This window comes from Ananas comosus, linkage group 14, assembly GCF_001540865.1.
Source record: "Ananas comosus cultivar F153 linkage group 14, ASM154086v1, whole genome shotgun sequence".
Lineage (NCBI taxonomy): Eukaryota > Viridiplantae > Streptophyta > Magnoliopsida > Poales > Bromeliaceae > Ananas > Ananas comosus.
In genome coordinates, this window is record NC_033634.1 from 8,200,608 (window position 1) to 8,220,621 (window position 20,014).

The window sequence follows — 20,014 nt, forward strand, 5'->3', positions numbered from 1 at the left end:
GAGTGTCAAGGGTGGTTATTGGGATGCCCTTAGCCAAAGGGTTTTAGCTGACCGCCTTTTGTTGTCTTCAAAGCTTGAGCGCGGCCTTGAGGTGGCCCTGGATGCTTGACAGGACCTTGAGTGGCTGAGTATGATGCTCAGTGGGTGACGGTGTTTTATGTATAAAAACACACTGAACCGTCGTTTATGTGATAGAGTGACGCTTTACTAATAACAGCCTACTATCACGGCTAGGCTCAAGGGCCTTCACAGGTTGAGCTATGGCCTTGGGTGGCAGTGAGTGAGCAGCAAAGGCCTGGGAGCTTTGTTGCGCCCACTGGTCGGTTGTTCTGAGTCGTTGTATTGTTAAATGGTGTTCCGTGGTAGCTTTATTAAAGTTTAGCTTTTGTGTACCAGGCAGCCGCCCAAAACGGCTGTTTGCGTAGCCTTTAGTTAAAAGTCAGAGGCATTCCCGGACCCCGGAACCTGTTAGTCAGGTCTCCAATGGGCGATGAGCGTGTACGACGGTTATCGCTGGGGTTTCACATGTTAGCAAATTTTTGGGAAGGCTGATGTATTTTAGTGTAATAAAATACACTAAAGGTCCGAAAATACCGGGCTGTTGCGTTTGGTTCCCGGTAAGTCGGTTCGGCTTTGTGGACGACTGTCCAGAACCGCACGGCCTCCGGCATGAGTGCGAAACCTCGTGACGGCCGGTGATACCGTTCGCGTGCTCGTTACGCTTGTAGTCGCTTTGTTGTGAGTGTCATTAAATTAGCGCAGCTAGTGCGTTTGACTACGTAGTGACTGGGGTTCCCTCCACTCGTGCTACAAGTCGTGCTTCGTCCTTAGTAGCACGAATGAAGATTTTAATAGCCCCACGGAAGCTTAGAGGTCTTTCCACTGGCCTTGGGGTTTTATCACACGACTTTGATTATTTAGGAATGGCCTCGTTAAATTCCGTGCCCAGCCGGCCGCCGCCGGCCTGCCGCCCGCTCGGTCAAGCCCAACCCACGTCGGCTAGTCACCCCCGGCCTCGAGTGCGACCGGCCTCCGTTCTCCGCCGTACACCGCGTCACCTCTAGGTGCTCAAACGTGTCGAGTCGAGCCGGGTCCCTCCGTTGCTGCCAGTCCGCTGCCGGCTTCCTCGCTGCCCCGTTGCCGTTAGCCAGCGGCCTCCGGGTCCCTTCCGCCGCGCGAGCTGTAACCCGCCGCCACCGCGGGCCTCCGGTTTCACCGAGATAGAGCCGGGCGTGATCCAGACCGGCCGGCGTCTCTCATCCTCGTCACCAGCCGCCGAAGCCCCTGTTACCGCTACCACTCGCCCTCCAGCGGCTGCCGATCTACCTCTGTCCCGCCGGCTCGATCCCGTAGAGGGCGTGCGCCCGGGGCTCGACTTAACCTGAGCCGGGCTCGACTGGGCACGACCGGTGCCAAACGTGTTCGTCGTAGCCGCTGTCCTCTCCTGCCACCCCCGGCCGCTGCTGCTGCGGTCTCCACCCAGAGTCGGTCCCTACTTCTGAGGCTCCCATATCTACAAAGGGACTCAGGTTGCCGGCTCTTCCTCCGTTCCACCTCTCTCCTTTCAACTCCCTTTCAGCCCCTCTCCAAAAGGCCGCCGGTCTCGTTGCACGACCGCTGGCCCCGCACACGTACCGTTCCCATCCCTCTTCTACCAGAGCCGATCCACAAGATCCCAATCGACCCCTATCCGATCCCAATCCCAAACGTACCTTTGGGATCGAAGTCGAAAATTTAATCAACCGTTTTAACGTTTATCAGGAGGGGTTGGTTATTTAAAGTCGAGTTAGGGATAGTTATACACATAATACGTGTGTTCAGGGAGCTGCAAGTTTAAGCGCGTTTTACCGCGTTTTTTATTATCTGAAAAGAGACTAAAAAGCAAAACGGTTAAAAAACTGGAGAGTTGCTTATTCAGCGCTAAGGGCTTCTAGGTGGCAGTTTAAAAGCTAACCTAGCGGGCTCGCGCAAGTCGTGCTGATCCCGTAACTTAGATGGTAAAACAAAGGGCTAAACCAGTGGCTAAACGCTGTTTTGGTCGGGAGAGACTCAAGGTGGTATTTGAGAGAGAGAGTGTGTGTGTGTGTGTGTGTGTGTGTGTGTGTATTTATATATATGTATATAAACTTAAGTTAAAGCTTTAAGTTTTAAAGTTAAAGAGAAATAACTAGTTTTAGAGCCAATAATATCAAACAAATAAAGTAATACATAGTTAAACTATCATTGAAACAAATAAAGTAATACATAGTTAAACTATTGACTATTGTTTGTGGTACAGTGGATTAAGGTTACTGGCTGAGTACCAGATTAGTTCGAATGCAGTACAGATCATCCTATAGTTTGTCAGCGTGTACTTGGGTGTTTCCGAGGGTTAATATCCATCGAACTTGTTAGCGTATCAGTGTACCGATGTGGAGGCTTCCCGGTTGAGCCCCCTACCCCTAGGTTTGTTCTCATTTATTTATTCTCTTGAGTTCAACCGAGACCGTTCGGTATGAGTTTACAGTACTAGTTATACGTATTAAAAAAAAAAAAATGTATCATGTTGGTGTATTACATTGAGAGGTTGAAGGGTTCCAAGTGGGTAGGATCATGATCTGATGAGGTCGGGATCGTACGAATTGAGAAAATTGGAGAACTCCAATCGGTGGCGAGTTTTACGATATCGACTCAAATCTTTGAATGTTAGTGGTTCGTTATACTCTAAGTAGAGTGATCAGAATCGGTTGAAACACCCTTCGGTGAGGGGTGGGTGTTGTTAGCAATCAGTCTCTCGTCAGGATGAAGAGTCTCCCCAGTGGGTAGGATCTTGTTGAGATCAAGATTGTGAGAATTCGTAGAATTGGAGATTTTGATGAGATCAAGATTGTGAAAATTGATAGAATTGGAGAATCTGGATTGGTAACGGGCTATACGATATCGGCCCAATTTGCACGATCTTGATCTCATTAAGATCCTATCCACTGGTGGAACCCTTCATCCCGTCGAGTGGTTGATTGTTAACGATACCCACCTTTTATCTAGGGGTGTTCCAGCTCATTCCGATTACTCTGTTCAGAGTGTAACAGATTACCAACATTCAAAAATCTGGATCGATATCGTAAAACTCGCAACCGATCTGATTTCGCGAATTCTCCCAATTCGCACGATCCCGATCTCATCAGGATCCTACCTACGGGGGGATCTTTCAACCTCGTAGTATCAATCATATTCTCGGTTAGTGGTCGGTTTCACACGTTACTCGGAACCGATTCCGTCCCAGTCTTATTCTCCGATTCAGTCCTAGTCTTACTGTTCTACTGTCTGATTCGATTCCAGCTTTACTGTTCCGATCGCTCTGTTTAGAGTGTAGTGAACCAATAGAATCCAACGCACGCTAACCTGACCGGGTTTGTCCCCCTCAGACACTGTGGGATTATTAGGCTGTAGCTTACCCTTACACTAACATTAAACCATTAATTCTCTGGTACCTGTGATCGTTGATCCGAATTCTTAAAACCCAATCACCGAACCTGGGTTGCTCAATAATAAAGATTGTACGAGCTAAACCGGGAACATCCAGAATCGGTGTACAGTACTAGTTATTCTAGAGTATTCAAAAAAGAAAAATGTATCATGTTGATGTATTAGGTACTATATTATAACAATGCTGTATAAATCGTAATAAGAGATATAGTCTTTTGATATATAATGATAATATATGTCTCATCTTAATGTATCATAGATTCGGGCAGATATAAGAATGATATGATCCGAAATAATGATATAAACTATATAGAGAATATATAATATATAAACGTAGTTATGTTAGGTTATCCCATATGAGAAAACGGGAAGACAGTACTATATTCTCATCCTGGGTATTAAACCTCTATAGCTAGGTATCGGTACTAGGTGGTGTTCAGAGTGGAAGAAGGTATACACAAGAAAAAAAAAAACATAAATATAGGATAATAGGAACCGTAAGTTGTTAAATGTTCAACAATTGTAGTTTCGAGAGTATGGTGATCTTAAGTTACTAAGGTACATAGAACACACCTTTGTTCAAAAAGAATTACAAGATCTTTCAAAATCACAATGTAATGTACATCTGCTTTGACCATAATACGGAAGAGTCTGATATCCATGGTGACTATTCCCCTAATATTTAAGACTTATAAAATCAACCTTTTCTCTTCTATGATGATATGAAAGTACTTAGTTACGATAGGATAGAGAATCATATAATGTTTATCAGTAAAGATTGAGTGAGTTTTGACGTATACTACGGACCGCTTGTTAACTTTGAATAAAAGAACTATTTTAACGAAGGTGTCGAGAGAGATTTCAGGCTTAATGCTTCGTAGTTCTTTCCGAGCTATTCGTACTCACTAATGTACGTCTTCTAGTTCAGCTAACCACTACGAGAAGTCCGTTAACCATTTTGATTCAGTCTGGTATTAAACCAGTACTAACAAGATGATCCTGATGATCTTCTTATGTCTCCAAAATAATCGCGGGAATTGTCTGTGTCTTCGTTCCGATGTAAACTTGTTGATGCAGGTGTCTTGCATAATGAGTTCTTACATCATTGGTATTCTGTATTCTACATGATCTGTAATCCCCGTACAAACCAAGCTTTAGCTTTAGCCTTAGCTTTAGCCTTAGCTTTATTTGACCTTAGCCTTAGTCTTACTCAGTAATGGATTAATACAAACTAAGTAGTGGACTTAGCTTTAGCTTTAGCCTTATTTAGTAAGGGTAACAGCCACAAACCAAGTTCATTTATATTTTTTGCATTAGTCTAATTATATAATTGAAATAGAAATATTATATATCGGCCCCGAGACCCGCTACCAATTTGGTCTAGTTCAAGCGCGTCGGACAGACGCCGAACGGACAGCACCTCCCCTGTCCCCCCAAGTCAAATGACGAGATTGTATACAACAAGTGCCCAGGAAACAACTTGATTACATACACAATAAAACAATACGAGAGCACAACCAGTGCTACCAACCAAGAGCAAGCATCACAAGTAATATACGAGTGAACAAAGAGAGATACTAATCTATTACATCCATATAACTTAAATACATTTGATTACAATTTATCTTCCAAAACATAAACATATGTTTACAATCTTCCAAAATGCCTCACTCTCTATACATCATCTATTCTCATATATACACAAGGTGACTACTAATGCAAAATAGGAAGGTAAGCTACTACAACCTCTAGGGCGCTATGCCCTTATTGCGATCCTCGGCCGGCGCGCTCGTACTAGGCCGTGCAACAAGGTGAGGTGAGAACTATTGTCCATAGTTTCCAGTGGGTTCTGCTGCCGACTCCGCCGATCTCTCTGTGTCACGCCCCGAGCCCGCCTCTTTGGTCGGATTCGGGCACACCAACAGACCGCCGAACGGACAGGATTTCCCCTGTACCGCGGACAGAGTCTCCCCTGTACGTTCAAGGCGTCGCAATCAACACAATGTACGAAGTTCCAACCAGGAACACATTTCAACCAAAGATTGCATAAGGAAGTATCAAAAACATAAATCTACTTGCTATTACAAGCATTCATCTCACATATTACATTTTACATTCCACATTACATTCTTTTACATTGATCCTCAACTTCCGATTATACAATCAAGTTCTTAACATACTTATTACAACATTGTTCTTACAATTATCACATTTTTGGTTCTTTGCATTTTATACCCCTAAGAAGCCGACTCAGGGTGCTGCTATCTGGTCTCAGTGGTAGGGCGCTAACTACGGAGCTACGCCCTTTCCTCGCGCCGCCGCGCCGCTCGCGTGTGAACCTGTAAAACCCCGAAGCAACGTGGGGTGAGAACTAACTCCATAGTTCCCAGTGGGTACGGCCACCCAAGGGAAGAGCTCGACCATCAGGTCAAAGGAGGCAAACAACATGTTAGTCCAATAGATAGATATGAAATCATAAATCATGCAACTAACATTACCATGCTTTTGCCTCACAACATGCAATATGCAAATTATGCAACTCATATAGTAGATTAATTGCTTCTACACTTTACTCTTATCCATTCTTTACTTTTACTCATTCTTTACTTTACTAGCTATTCTTTAGCATTAACCCTTCTTTATTCTTTATTACCTGTCATTCTTTAGCATTAGCCTTTTCTTATTCTTGATTCTTCATTCTTTATTCTTTACGCTTTTCTAAGGGTACTCACACCTTACTAATATTATACACGTTAGCCTTTCTTTCCTAAGGTTACTTTACCTTAGCCAACTTTGCCATCCGACTCGGTCTTGAGTCAATCAACTGCGGATAGTCCGCGCTCTGTCCGGCTCGAGGTGAAGGAACTCTCACATACACCTCAGCCTTCAATCACAAACCACATCGCCCAACGGGTCGCCCAGAGCTGCGTACACCCGTGGTCAGGGATCCCCCGGTGGGAGAGGAACATGCCGCATACACCCGCAGCCGAGATCCCCGATAGGGAGAGGAACATGCCACATGCACCCTAGCGCTCATTATTCTTGCTCATTAACAAGCCTCGAAGTTCTTCCGGTGGGAGAGGAACACGCCACATGCACCCGCGGCCAAGAACTATCGAGCTTGTATGCTGCACTAGCAGCCGCTGCACTAGCAGCAGGGATTCCGGAATCCACTTTACATTACTCAAGGGTTGGTCTCACCCTATGTTATCGACCTATCTAGGTCCAAGCCTTTACTCAACCTATGTTAATACATTAGGTTCAACGTCATTATCTTCTTAGCCTAGGTTCATTGACGCTAGGTCCAACATTCTTAATCACCTAGGTTCATTTGACTCTAGGTTCCATGCCATTACGTTCACAACCTAGGCTTACTTGACTCTAGGTTCAATGCCATTCATATTCTTATTTTCCTCGTTTCCACACCTAGGAATTATATCTTGACATGCACTCGTAATAACCTTATGTTCATCGTACACTTTAGGTTCAATTACTTATTTGTTTAACCTATGCCGTTGACACCTAGGTCCAAGTGCCACTCGATCTATAGGTGCAGTTTATGTCACTTACACACATTCCTTATACTCAGCATTCTTAATCTTATCCATTATGCATTGCTTCTAACTTTATGTCATTATTAACATATTCTCACAATATAGATCATACATTTTAGCTCATTGTTAGCATAACATACATCTCAACATGCCTTAACATTTTACTACATGCTTCATCAACATTCTATAACATGTCCACAAGCATTAAACTTAGTGTTCATTACATTAGTCAATATGCATAACTCTTTAGGCGTCAATTTCCTATTATGAACAACATACATTATCTCACATACATCTTTATAATATGCATTTACTGCACATATTCATGGCATTTACTGTTAACATCTATCACATGCAATTCATGTCCTTTAGCATCTTATTCATGGCATTGAAAACATTGTATTAGCATCATTAAATAGTGTGCAATTCTTTACTTAACATGTCTTATTAGCATATCTTTACTTAACATTCTTATTCACATCAATAGTGATAACACACACACTTTGGCATGAAGGCGCCTAGTCTTCGGTAAGCACAACCCGACCTTTTTACAAACGCTTTCGATTGCTTTGTCGTACTTTGCAATCGCCTCGCGCGGCACTCGTGTCCCGGTTTGGCGCTCAAACTCTTTTGCGCACCACCCGAACTGGTCCACCAATCCACGATCCGTCTGTTCGGGTTTTTCCCCGAATTTCCCACGATGTCCCATCCATTTTCAATTGATTTTTTGGAGCTCTATCCGTGGTGCTGGCGCTATCTGACCAAAAGATTGTTTCGTCAATAAACTTCTGCAGTACGCTCGTCGAATGTCGAACCGAGCGCACCATACTGCGTTCGGTTACAAAAACCCCCATATTAGGTTTGTGATAGGTCAATTGAAGATCAAAACCCTCACATGCAACGCCGCTCTTTTTGGAGCTAGATGCAATATTACAAAAATACTTCCAATTCATCTCCTGAATTTAAGTATAAACCATCTATTTAAGGCATGCTAAGTATTCCATTAAACTGCATTCTTTTTAGAGTATAATAACTAACCTAAAGAGTCTACCATTAAAGCTCCAAGAAGCTTACCTCCAAGAAGCTTGCTCACGCATGGTCAAGGAGGAGATGAAGAGAAGCTCCATCTCTTTGTCTCCCTTCTCCACCCAATCTGCTCCTCCTTTTGATCCACTTCTGATGGAAGAGGAGAGGGCATTCTAGATAGAGGGAGAGTTCCTTCTCTCAAACCATTAGTGTGTGTGTGTAGTGGTACGAGGAAGAAGAAAGAGCCACATACATGACAACTTCCCGCCCATTTACAACATGCACAGCCCAAAACTGGGCATTTTCCAGGGTTCTGAACCGGTCCTTGCGGTGAGAGACCGGTCCCCGAAAGGCCAGAATTCAGATAGCCAATTTTCAAGCATTTTCAGTCCTTAACCCTTTGTTTTTCACGTTTTCAATCCGTTTTCGCTCGTTTTCGCATTCAGTTTGACATCCGATTCATCAAATCGAACCGAGAACTCTCCAAACATGTTTTCAAATATATTTCATTCATCTGGCATCCCACGCTAATCGCCCGGATTTAGTCCATGGTCTAAACATAGCCCTTTCCGGGTCGTTTTCCGCGGCCCTTAATCTTGCGCACGGTAAGCATCCTCGAATGGCTTCGAACTTTGCCCGGAATGATTTCCATATGGCTTTCAAGCTAACATACATCATAACTATCATGAATACGAAGTTCGGTATATTTACTAAAACATGCCAAATTGCCATTGTGAGCTTCGAAGTTGAAATTCTAGTCGATTTGGTCACATTGATGCCAAATTGGAAATTAATTGCTTCCAAACCAATTCGACAACTTGTAGAGGTATACTAGAGTAATTCGGAAGTTTTGAAATGGAATAGAAGTGTGTTGGAAGTGGCAAAAGACCTCCAAATGCCATTGTTACTCTAATGCTGGAATTTCAAGTTGAATTGGTCAAAAAAGATCACCTTAATGCAGAATTGAGAATGAAATGTTACCAAACTAATTTAGTAGTTTGGGAAGCTTCTTTGGGTGATTCTAGATGTGCTCGAATGAAATTGGAATGAGTTAATGGAGAGAAACAAGAGGTGAAGCTGCTGCTGCTGTCCAAATGCTGAAATCTCAAGTTAACTTGGTCAAAATGACCAAATTAATGCAAATTTGAGATCTAGATGTTACCAAATTAATTTGGTAGCTTGGGAAGATCATTTGGCACGTTTTTGAAGTGTTGGAATGAAAAAGGAATGAATTAAATAAGAGGAAAAGAGAGATGGAGCTGCTGCTGTTAATGTAATCATCAGAGCTTCCTGTACCGGTACAAGATCTTGTACCGGTACAGCAATTGCGGGCTGAGTGGACAACAATGCAATTTCTGGGATTTAAAGGGCCAAATTGCAATTTTCATCCTTATCACTTCAATCTCAGTAGAATACACTTGTCCATATAATAGAGAGTCCATTCCTTTTCTCCTTTCATCTCTTTTCTCATCCTCTTTCTCTCTAAGTAAGGAAGGTTGAGGAGTTTGGTGCTGGCTGATTGGAGTTGCTGCTGGCTGATGAAGAGAACTGAACTAAGCAAGAAATCTGAGTTGATTGGAGCTGCGAAATTACCTGGAATAGCTTCTAATCAAGGTAAACTTGATTTGTATTTCCTCCTAGATAAGCTGATTGTTTAGAAAAGAGGTTTATATGGACTTTGTTGTTGTTAGCCTAGAGGTTGTAGGCTGAAGTAAAGAAAGCTGGGAGAACTGAGGGCTGAGCAAATTCTGAGAATTTGAGTGGAAGAAATTCTTGATGCTTGACCTAGGATTAACCTGGTGGAATACCTAGGTTAAGGTGAGTTGATTAGTAATTGTTTTTACATAAATAAGTTCATTACCTTAAGTTGATGCTTATACTCTTTTCTGCTGCTGGAAATGGCAAAGTTGAAATTTTCAGCAAAAAAGAGCTAAGAGGAGTTGATAAAACTAGTGAATTGGGTGATTCCTTGCAGGTTCGAGCTGAGGGAAACTATCTAGTAAGGAGTTCTTGCTATAGCTGCTATGACAATGTTGAATTGGACCACTAAGCACTGAGCAATTTGATTTAACTCTGGATTAAGGTAAGTTAAGTTCTTATCTAATCATAATTGAGTTAATTATCTTAGAAAAGATGCTCACCTGGATTTATTACAACTCCAAATTGCAGCCTGGGTGTTTTCAGACTCGGAAAAGTGGTCGACCACCAACCGGGTACCATTGGTGCTGAAGTAAACCATTGAAATGGAATTTTTAGCAGAGAGGACTTGAGTGAAGTTGCTGAATTGGAATTACAGCTGAAGAAAATTTGGGAGAAGCTTAAATCTGGGTAAATGATGCTAAATTCCCAAGTAGAATGTGATTACTTGTGTAGAAGTGATAAGTTGTTAATGCTGAAATTTCAGAATTGCAAGAAGTTGATGTTGTTGGTGCTGCTGTGCTGCCGAAATGCACGGGTGACCCATTTCATGCAGTGAGCAAGCTAAATTAGCATTAAGTTAAAGTAAGTTCACTCCACATCTAAATACAGTCCAAGTAGTTACTTTAGAATGGATCAAACTAAGAGTTTGATTGCTGAAATTCAGATCTGGAGCTGAAATTGCAATTATGGTGGAATTTCTTTGATGTATTCAGTGGAGAGTAGATTTCGAAAGCTGAGATCACCCTGGTAGAATACCTAATTAAGGTAAGCATAGGTTCATGTTTGATAAGAATCAAGCCAATTGCCTTAAAGATAATGTTCATTTGGATTTGGTGCTGCTATGAACAGCAGATTAGAGCATTGGGCTGATTTGAGCTAATTGGAATTTCAGTTAAGGAACTTGCCACCAGAAACTGCTACTTGTAGAACCTTCGGTGTCCTGGACTGAAAAGAGAAATTAGAGGAGTTTGAGCTCAATTGCAAGGAAGTATGTAGTATAGAACTAATTGTTCTATATTTAGAATAATGGCTCAAAGATGAAGTGCATTGCTGAAAATACAGCAAGAGATCTGATTTCAGCTTGATGCTGAAATCAGCATTGAGTTGATATATGTATATACACATGCATTGATAATTGGACTTGAAATGCAAGTTTTGCAAAAAAATGACTGTGATGTCAGTTTAATCTCTTTTAACCCTTTATAAATGAAAGATAAACTTGCTCGAAAGTCTAAATTGACTTTCCGACAGGTCGACGACGCGCCAATTACGGTAGAGGCCGTTCTAGTTCTATTTGCGCTGGGTCGCGAGAGATAGTTGTCGACGCATCTCGAGACATGGATCTTAGTTGTTGACACCACTACAGGTGGGTGGTGCTATCCGAAGTCTTTGAATCACCTTTTATGTCTATGTTATTCGTTGAGCATATTTATAATTATTTAGTCATGCATTATAGGGTATTTGGCATTGTGCAAGTGAAAATGTGAATTTCTATCAACAATGAGAACTTGTGAACTTTAGAGTGTGGACATAGAACCCTATGAATGTATGGACTATAACAATAGTGAACTTGGTGACATTCTAACTAGAGGTTTGGTTAGCATCGAGAAATGAATTTGTGAAACTAACATAAAGAACTAGTTAGAGTAAATTGTGACAGTGTTTGTCAGTTGAATCCTCTAAAGGGGGATCAGATCATACTCACATTTGTTTGGTTCAAGTGAGGTCGCTCCTCCTTGAACGATGAGCTCCGGAGTAGTCATCTTTATTGGACCAGGAGGTGCGTCTCCCCCAGTTGACGGTCCCGTCGGGTGCAGGTTGCGTCTCCCCGATATTTGGGATAGCGTCAGTGAGTTATTGTTAACCAGAAGGTTAACCAAAAGATTGGGTAAAGTTAATGAAAAGCATGCATGCATATTTACAGTTTTCATATACTACTTCCTTCAGCTTTGTACAGGCATTGAAGTGGTTACATATTATAGTTAGTTACTATCTCAGTTTACTTTTCTTGCCTACATATGCCTGAGTAGACCTAGTGGGTGAGTCGGCGAGGTCGGCAGCCGAACCCACTGGGAACTTTCTTGTAGTTCTCACACCACTAACCATACAGGTTCCAGTTCGAGCGTTGTGGCCGAGGATCGGGGCAAGAGCCAGCAGCCTAGCTAGTTGACACCCGAGTACTAGTGGTATACCATTTTGGGTTCATGTGTCATCTATTTGGTTGTACAGAGACATGTAAATGAATGTATTAAGAACATGTAAACAGTTAAAAGCTTCAGTTATGTAATTTAAGTTAAAGTTTTAAATTACAGTGAATTTCATGTTTAGCTAGTTTTACTATCACTTGTGATTGTTGCTTGCCTTCGTACAAGCCATGTATATTGAAATGTATCCTGGGAATTGTTTATTTCTTTATACATGTACCCGTGGTTGTTGAGCCTTGGGCGGACAGGGGAGGTTCTGTCCGTTCGGCATCTGTGTACGGGCCCGGATCGACCAAATTGGCGATAGCGGGACGTGACAGTAACCCTTCAATCCTTTTTGATTTCGAGCCCCAGTTCAACCGAAGGGGATGATTCTTCAACTATCATCATTTCGTCGGACACCCGAAGCAAGTTCGACGAGTGTCTTAAAATATATGGTGCCGGTATTCCTAGTTTGGCTCAAAATCCAGAACAATTTGATCGGTTATATGCCCTTTTACTTCATTTGACCGATCAAACAGATGTTACTCCCGGCATAAAATGTTTTGTGGCAACTTTATCACTTCAACTTTCATCTTTTTTGGCTCGGCAGCAATCTTTAGGCGCCGAACTTGTAGCTTTAGATCAACATTTTTATCGTGTTGATCATTTTAAGAAAAGTATTCCTGATGTAACAGCTCCGAATACTGAAGTACATCAAGAGGATAAAAAATTGGCTGATCAAGAATCGGCTCTGCAGAAGCGAATCTTCACTCTTAAAGAAGAATTAGCAGCAGCCGAGTCTACTCTTGCGCAACCTCCGAGCGTCGACTTCAACTAAGAAATCAATTGAAGTCTAAAAAGGAGGAAGGGATAAAGATTAAAAAAGAACTTTTCCAACTTTACAAAGTACATCCTCTGATGAAGCGCCGAAAGAAAGCTGCTGAAACCGCCCAAGCCAATCTAATAGCCGAATGGAACCAACTCAAAGACTTATTATCCTGATTCGGCTTGTAATATTCTAATTCTGACTTTAATTATTTTCCCACATGGATGGGTAATATCTTTTTAAGTACTTTCCGTTGATTGGTTTTTCACTTTCTGATCCGTCTTTGTTTTGCAAATAATATGCAATGCCTCTTGTGATTCGGCTAATCTGGAATGGTCCTTCCCAATATGGGGACCATTTCCCATATATTCGATCTTTTTGACCGATTGAAAAGACCAGCCGAAGTACTAAATCACCAACGACGAATGTCTTTGATTGCACTTTCTTATTATACGCATTACGTACTCGGCTTTGGTATGCTTGCATACTATCTAAAGCTATCAGCCGAGTATCTGTTAATTCTTCTGCTTTATCTTTCATTAAATTGCTATATTCATCAGTCGATAATTCTTTTTGTTTTTCTATCCTCAAAGAAGGAACTGTTATCTCGGCTGGAATTACGGCCTCATGGCCGTAAACTAACTGAAACGGTGTCATCCCTATTGCCGTTTTCATTGAAGTTCGGCATGCCCATAATACTTCGGAAAGCTTTTCACACTTTCTCGGGTATTTCCCGATATGTCGCTTCATAAGGTTGATAACTATTTTATTTGCTGCTTCTACTTGTCCATTCGCTTGAGCATAATAGGGAGACGAATAAAGCAGCTTTATCTTTCGAGACTCGACGAACCGAACAAACTGTCCCCCTGTGAACATTGTCCCTTGATCGGTTGTGACGGTCTCAGGAATCCCAAAGCGATGAATTATATGATCTTCAACAAAATCAATAATTTCCTTTTGTGTAACCAACCGAGTGGGTTTGGCTTCCACCCACTTAGTAAAATAATCGATGGCTACTATTAGAAATTTGTGACCAGCCGATGAATTCGGCTGAATTTCTCCAATCAAATCAATGGCCCATCCTCGGAAAGGCCATGGTTTAATTATCGTGTACATCTCCGAGGCAGGAACCCTCTAAATTGGGCCATGAAATTGACATTCTTGGTAACCCTTGGCATACTCTATGCAATCTTGATGCATAGTCGGCCAATAATATCCTTGGTGCCGAATTGTCCATCTTACCTTCTTTCCTGCTAGATGGGTTCCACATATTCCTTCATGTGTTTCTCCCATTACTAGTAGAGCTTCTTCCGGCCCTAAACATTTCAATAGAACTTCTTCGGCTGTTCTTTTGTATAGTTGACCATCTAACAAACAGTAGCCGAGAGCTCTTCTTCGAATATTATAATCGACCCTGATATTAGGATCCTCCAAATATTTGATCAATGACTTCCTCCAATCATCTTTTACTTCTACAAGAGCTATGATCGGTTCTCGTATATGAACCGAAGGAAGCACTCTTCGCTGTATTACTATTGACTTTGACTTCGGCTCTCTGTATCCTGAAGCCGATTGGGCCAATTCGTTTGCCTTCTCGTTTTCCTGTCTGCTCAAATGTTCGAATTCGACTTCTCCGAAATTGCATAATAATTCTATCGTCTTCTTCAAATAATTTTGCAAAGTCGGATTCTCACATCGGTATTCCCCGTTAACCTGTTTGATTATTAATTGTGAATCACCGATAACTTTGACTGACTTTGCATTTAATTCTTGCAATATTTCAATGCCGATTATCAAGGCCTCATATTCGGCTTGGTTGTTAGAGCAGCCGAAATCTAATTCAAATGCAAATTGACAAACATAACCTTCAGGAGACTGTATCACTATTCCTGTTCCTGCAGATTCAGTTGTTTTTAAACCGTCAAAGTACAATACCCAAGGTTAAGAGCCAATTACATTTTGTATCGGCTCCTCAATTTCTACACATGGGTGATCGGCCAAAAAATCAGCTATAGCTTGGCCTTTGATAGCTTTGGCAGGAATGTAATTAAGGAAAAACTCAGATAAAGCTAATATCCATTCCCAATACGTCCTCGTAGCACTGGCTTGGCTAACATATATTTTATCAAATCGGTCTTGCATATTACCGATACTTCAGCTGACAAAATGTAATATCTCAATTTTGTGCATGAATAATATAAAGCCAAACATAATTTTTCTATAGCCGAGTACCTATTTTCAGTATCTAACAGACGTCGGCTTAGATAATAAATGGCCTGTTCTTCCTTCTCTTCATTTTCTTGAGCCAGCAAACATCCCAAATTTTCATCTGCAGCCAATATATATAACTTCATCGGCTGATTCGGCTTTGGAGGTAGCAGTACCGGAGGATTTGATAAGTATCTTTTTATATTTTCAAATGCCTCTTGCTGTTCCTCTGTCCAAATGAATTCTTCTTTATCTTTCAGCCGAAGTAACGGAGTAAAAACCCCGATTCTTCCGGCTAAATTAGATATAAACCGCCGAAGATAATTAATCTTCTCCAACAAACTCTGTAGTTCCTTTTTGCATTTGGGTGGCGGTAACTCTAATATTGCTCTTGCTTTATTTTTATCAATTTCAATCCCTTTTTTATGCACCAAAAACCCCAAGAAATTTCCTGCAGAAACTCCAAAGGCGCATTTCAAAGGGTTCATTTTTAAATTATATTTTTTCATTCTCTCAAAAGCGAGCTTCAAGTCGATCCAATGTTCGGCTTGTGACTTGGATTTGATAACTATATCATCGATATAGACCTCCAACAATTTGCCGATTAAATCGTGGAAAATAAAATTCATGGCTCTTTGGTAAGTAGCTCCGGCATTCTTTAAGCCGAACGGCATAACAACCCATTCAAAGGTTCCAATTGAACCCGGGCATCTAAAAGCCGTTTTAGCCACATCTTCCTCAGCAATATAAATTTGATTATAGCCAGCATGTCCATCCATGAAGGACAAAATTTCATTACCAGCAGCCGAATCTACTAACATATCGGCTATAGGCATTGGATATTCGTCTTTAGGTGTAGCTAAATTCAAGTTCCTAAAATCGATACAAATTCTAAGTTTACCGTTCTTTTTACGTACTGGAACTATATTAGACACCCAATCAACATAACGGGCCGCTCTAATAAATCCGGCCTTTAAAAGATTTTCGATTTTATTTTTAATTTGTAATACAATACTCGGCTCAAACCTACGAGCCGGTTGTTTGAAAAGCTTAAACCCTTTTTTGATGGGCAGCCGATGCTCTACAATCTCTCGGCTTAAACCTGGCATTTCTTCATATCTCCAGGCAAAGCAATCCTTGTACTCCTTTAACAGCTTCTTCAATTCTTCCTGTTGTTGAGCCGACAGCTTAGAACTTATAAATGTCGGCTTGTTGTCTTCACAAGACCCCAGGTTTACTTCTATCAACAAGTCCTGGGTCTCCAGCTTTTTCTCGTCGGCTTTAATAGGCGATTCTTCTAGCTCCATTTCCGCTGTTTGCCTATTCATCTCATATGGTTTGTCGGTCTTCATGACCGATTTCGCTTGACCTTCTTTCTCGGCTTTATGAACCGAGTTTCTTATGACTTCTTCGGCCTTATTGGCCGAATTATCTGGTGCTAACATATCGGCCTTGGCAGCCGAATTATCCTCATAGCCGATCTTGTTGATCGGCTCATCTTGTTGAGGCTTGTGCCAACCTCTATTCCCGATTTTTGGGACTCCATTTTAACCATCTGGGTGGCTCTTCATCAGCCACCATAGCGTTGATATCTTTAGAGAGTATTAATTGAATCCCCTCCTCCGTCACTTTCACGAACGAAATTTGATCTGGATCAGTATCGGCCCAGTTAGTGTGGCCGATGTCCTCCATGTTGACATCTATTATTTGAGGCTGTCCTTCGGCCCGGACTTCTTCTACCTTATCTCCTATCCACTGGAACAGTTTCCCGTGGAGTGTGGAAGGCACGCATTCATTCGAATGTATCCAATCTCTTCCCAACAGCAAGTTGTAGTGGCTATCTACATTCACTACAAAAAACGCAGTTTTCAAAGTTTTTGAACCTACCGTGAGTTCGGTGGTGAGCACTCCTCGAGCTTGTTGACCATTTCCTGTGAAATCGGTCATGATTGAGTCGGTGGGCTTCAAATCATCTTCATCTTTGCCCAGCTTCTTGAAAAAGGAAGTGGGCATCACATTGACCATAGCGCCGCCATCTACCATAACTCGGCCTACTGGCCGACCTTCTATCAAAGCATTTATAAACAGAGGCCTTATGAACCTCGCCTGCATGGCTGATGGTTTCTCAAAAATCACTGCATCGGCCTGTCGAGCATCCTCTAGCTGCAATTGGGCTACTGTAAGCCCATTCTCTTCTTCTTCTCTGAATTCCTCGTACTCCACTAGCTCCGCTTTGAAGGATTGAGGCAGAACGTATACCATATTTACTTCGGCCGGTGATTCGTCAGCCGATTTCCCTTTGATCCTCTGTTTCTTCTCTTCTGACTCCTTGGCCGTTTCGGCTGAAGAGTCGCTCTCCATACGGACCTCCCTTTCTTTAGGAGGCCACCTTTCTCTTTTGATCATTGTCTCGAGGGAAGCTATTTTGTCTTCTAACTCCCTCCTGGTCATTTTTTCTTCTACCTCGGCCTCGGTTGGCCGTTCTTTCTTGATTTCAACTGAAGGGCAGGTGATGAGCCGCCTGCCTCGTGATCATTTCTCATCGGACGAAAAGGGTGTGGTCGCTCGTTAGGGCGTCGCCATACATTGAGCCTCATCCCTTTCGCCCCTTCATAATTTTGTCTTGCCTCGGCTTGCATCCTCTGCTGCCGACGCTTCTGAGTTTTCGTCAACATCGGCCCCTGCCACCTGGCCGATGGTTTAACTTCTACTTCGTGCCATTCATCCACTGGCATGTTTGCCGGTACTTTAACCGTTCTTAAATGATTTTTTAGAATTTCTCTTCTCTCCCACGGTCTCGGCCAAGGCTGTATGCCAAGTTCGTTGACTAGTCTCCGACGGAGGAATTCTATGTCACTCTCGGTCATTCCTTCAAATTCCGGTTCTGATCTCGGCCTGGCTTGTTGTTGCCAATGTGGCCGATACCCGGGGAACCTTGGCTTGGAGCCGAATGGTCTGTCTTGGTAGTCCCATCGGCCATGACGTTCTTCACGCCTGTTGTTGTACTAGTCACGCAGGATCTTCTGCATCATCATGTCTTTCTTGCGTTGAACCAAATCTACTTCCGGTTCAGTGTCATTAAAGGCTCCATCGGAGCCTTCTTCTTCTTGGTCCTCGCCATCGGGAATATCATCCCAATCCTCAGGGAACGCCATCAGTTCATTCCATTCGTTCCCCTTTTTCTTGGCGTTCACGATAGCTTCCCAGTCTTTTTTCGTCATTTCGGTCTTGCACCTGATGCATAGCCGAAGATGCTTTTTAGCATGAACCACATTGTCAGCAGTCTCTTTGTCCAAAACTTCTTTTCCTTTGATATTCACCATATTGACCTGAAATGGAAATGAAGTTTTATTAATTATCTGACTTTCATTTTCTTGGTCGGCCAATATGAGCCGTCGCTCTTCTATTTCTTCTTGGATCTGCCTTTTTGCAGTCGCTTTCCCTTTCCCTTTCATGTTCATGGTGTTGACCTGCGATGGAAAATGATTCTTATCAATTTTCATATCTTTGTTTTCTTGGTCGGCAAAGATCAGCCGACCCTCATTTATCTCTTTTTGAATTTGCCTCTTAAAGGCAGTGCATTCACTAGTTTTATGACTCCATGAATGGTGCCATTTGCAGTATCTTCTGCGTTTCAACTCTTCTATAGGAGGTATAGTTTGGCCTTCCAGTAATTTAATGCGTCCATCCTTTAACAACCGATCGAAAATAAGATCGGTCTTTGCGATGTCAAATGAATAACTAAATGCTGATATTTGCGCTTTTGCTTCTCTTGACTTTGCCGGTTTTAGCAAAGCACATTTATATGGTTGACTATTTCTCACCATCTTGGCAGCACAGATTTCGTGTAATATACCGAAAATTCGGAAAATAAAAATGTCGAACTTTAGTCAAATTGACCAAAGTGCGAGGATGGTACACTTCGGAAAGTCCGAAGGTGTTAAAATGAGTAAAAGTGAGTTACGGGAGGTTTTCGAGAGCTATAGAATCAAATTTGCAAAGCTGCAGACTTTCAGCTCTCGGGGACTGGTCCCTGGTGGGAGAGACCGGTCCCCGAACGCGTATAAGATGAGACAGCCGAAAAATCGGCTAAGTCCTGAGAAAGTAGCTCTCGGGAACCGGTCCCTGTCCGAGAGACCGGTCCCCGAGAGACCGGTCCCCCAAAGAGAGACCGGTTGCACTGCGCGCAGCAGCTTTGGCTGCGCTGGGACGACGTTCGGGAACCGGTCCCTGAAGGAGAGACCGGTCCCAAAGAAGGAGAAGAAGGAGAAAAAGTGAAGGAGGAAGATCAAGAAGCAAAGAGCTTCATCTTCTCCTCTGTATCAAGAAAGGAAGCTTATAAGGTAAGCTTTGAATCCTAATCATGGTGGAACTAATATAGGGTTTGGATTAAGCTTGAAATGGGTTTTATGGAACCATTTGAGTATTTGAAGCTTTTTTTTTGCTCTTTTGAGATCAAGACCATAGAAATGGTGAAGCTTGAGGTGAGCTTCATCACCTCTCATGGTGAAACCGTAAGTAGGGTTTTGATTTGTCTAAAGATGGTGTTAATGGATTTTAGAGTATGTGAAGCTACTTTTGCTTCCCAAAGAGATGAAACCCTAGGTTTTGTATATGTATTAGAGCTAGGGCACCAAATTGGGGCTTTTGCTCATGAGGGTTTCTAAGTGAAATGACCTCAAAACCTAATTGGGGTATTTCCGCGCGTTGGTGCGCTTGGATTAACACGTTACGAAAAGTCAAAGTATAATGTTATGAAGCAAATGGCCTAAGTAAGGGTTCGTTTTGCCGCAGGTAAAGAACGAATGCATCTAAAAATTTCAAACAAT

The 20,014-nt window shown here is 42.3% G+C and overlaps 1 long non-coding RNA gene across 3 annotated transcripts; it reads left to right on the plus strand.

Moving 5' to 3' along the window:
- On the plus strand, positions 9,481–12,290 carry LOC109720097. 3 transcript variants are annotated; one of them, XR_002218865.1, is made up of 9 exons: positions 9,481–9,659; positions 9,737–9,863; positions 10,021–10,128; positions 10,215–10,373; positions 10,450–10,547; positions 10,630–10,730; positions 10,858–10,953; positions 11,217–11,331; positions 12,076–12,290. It is a non-coding gene; the product is annotated as an uncharacterized LOC109720097 (long non-coding RNA). The 3 variants fall into 3 exon arrangements; XR_002218864.1 differs by lacking the exon at positions 10,858–10,953; XR_002218866.1 differs by lacking the exon at positions 10,858–10,953 and having other exon boundaries at positions 9,742–9,863.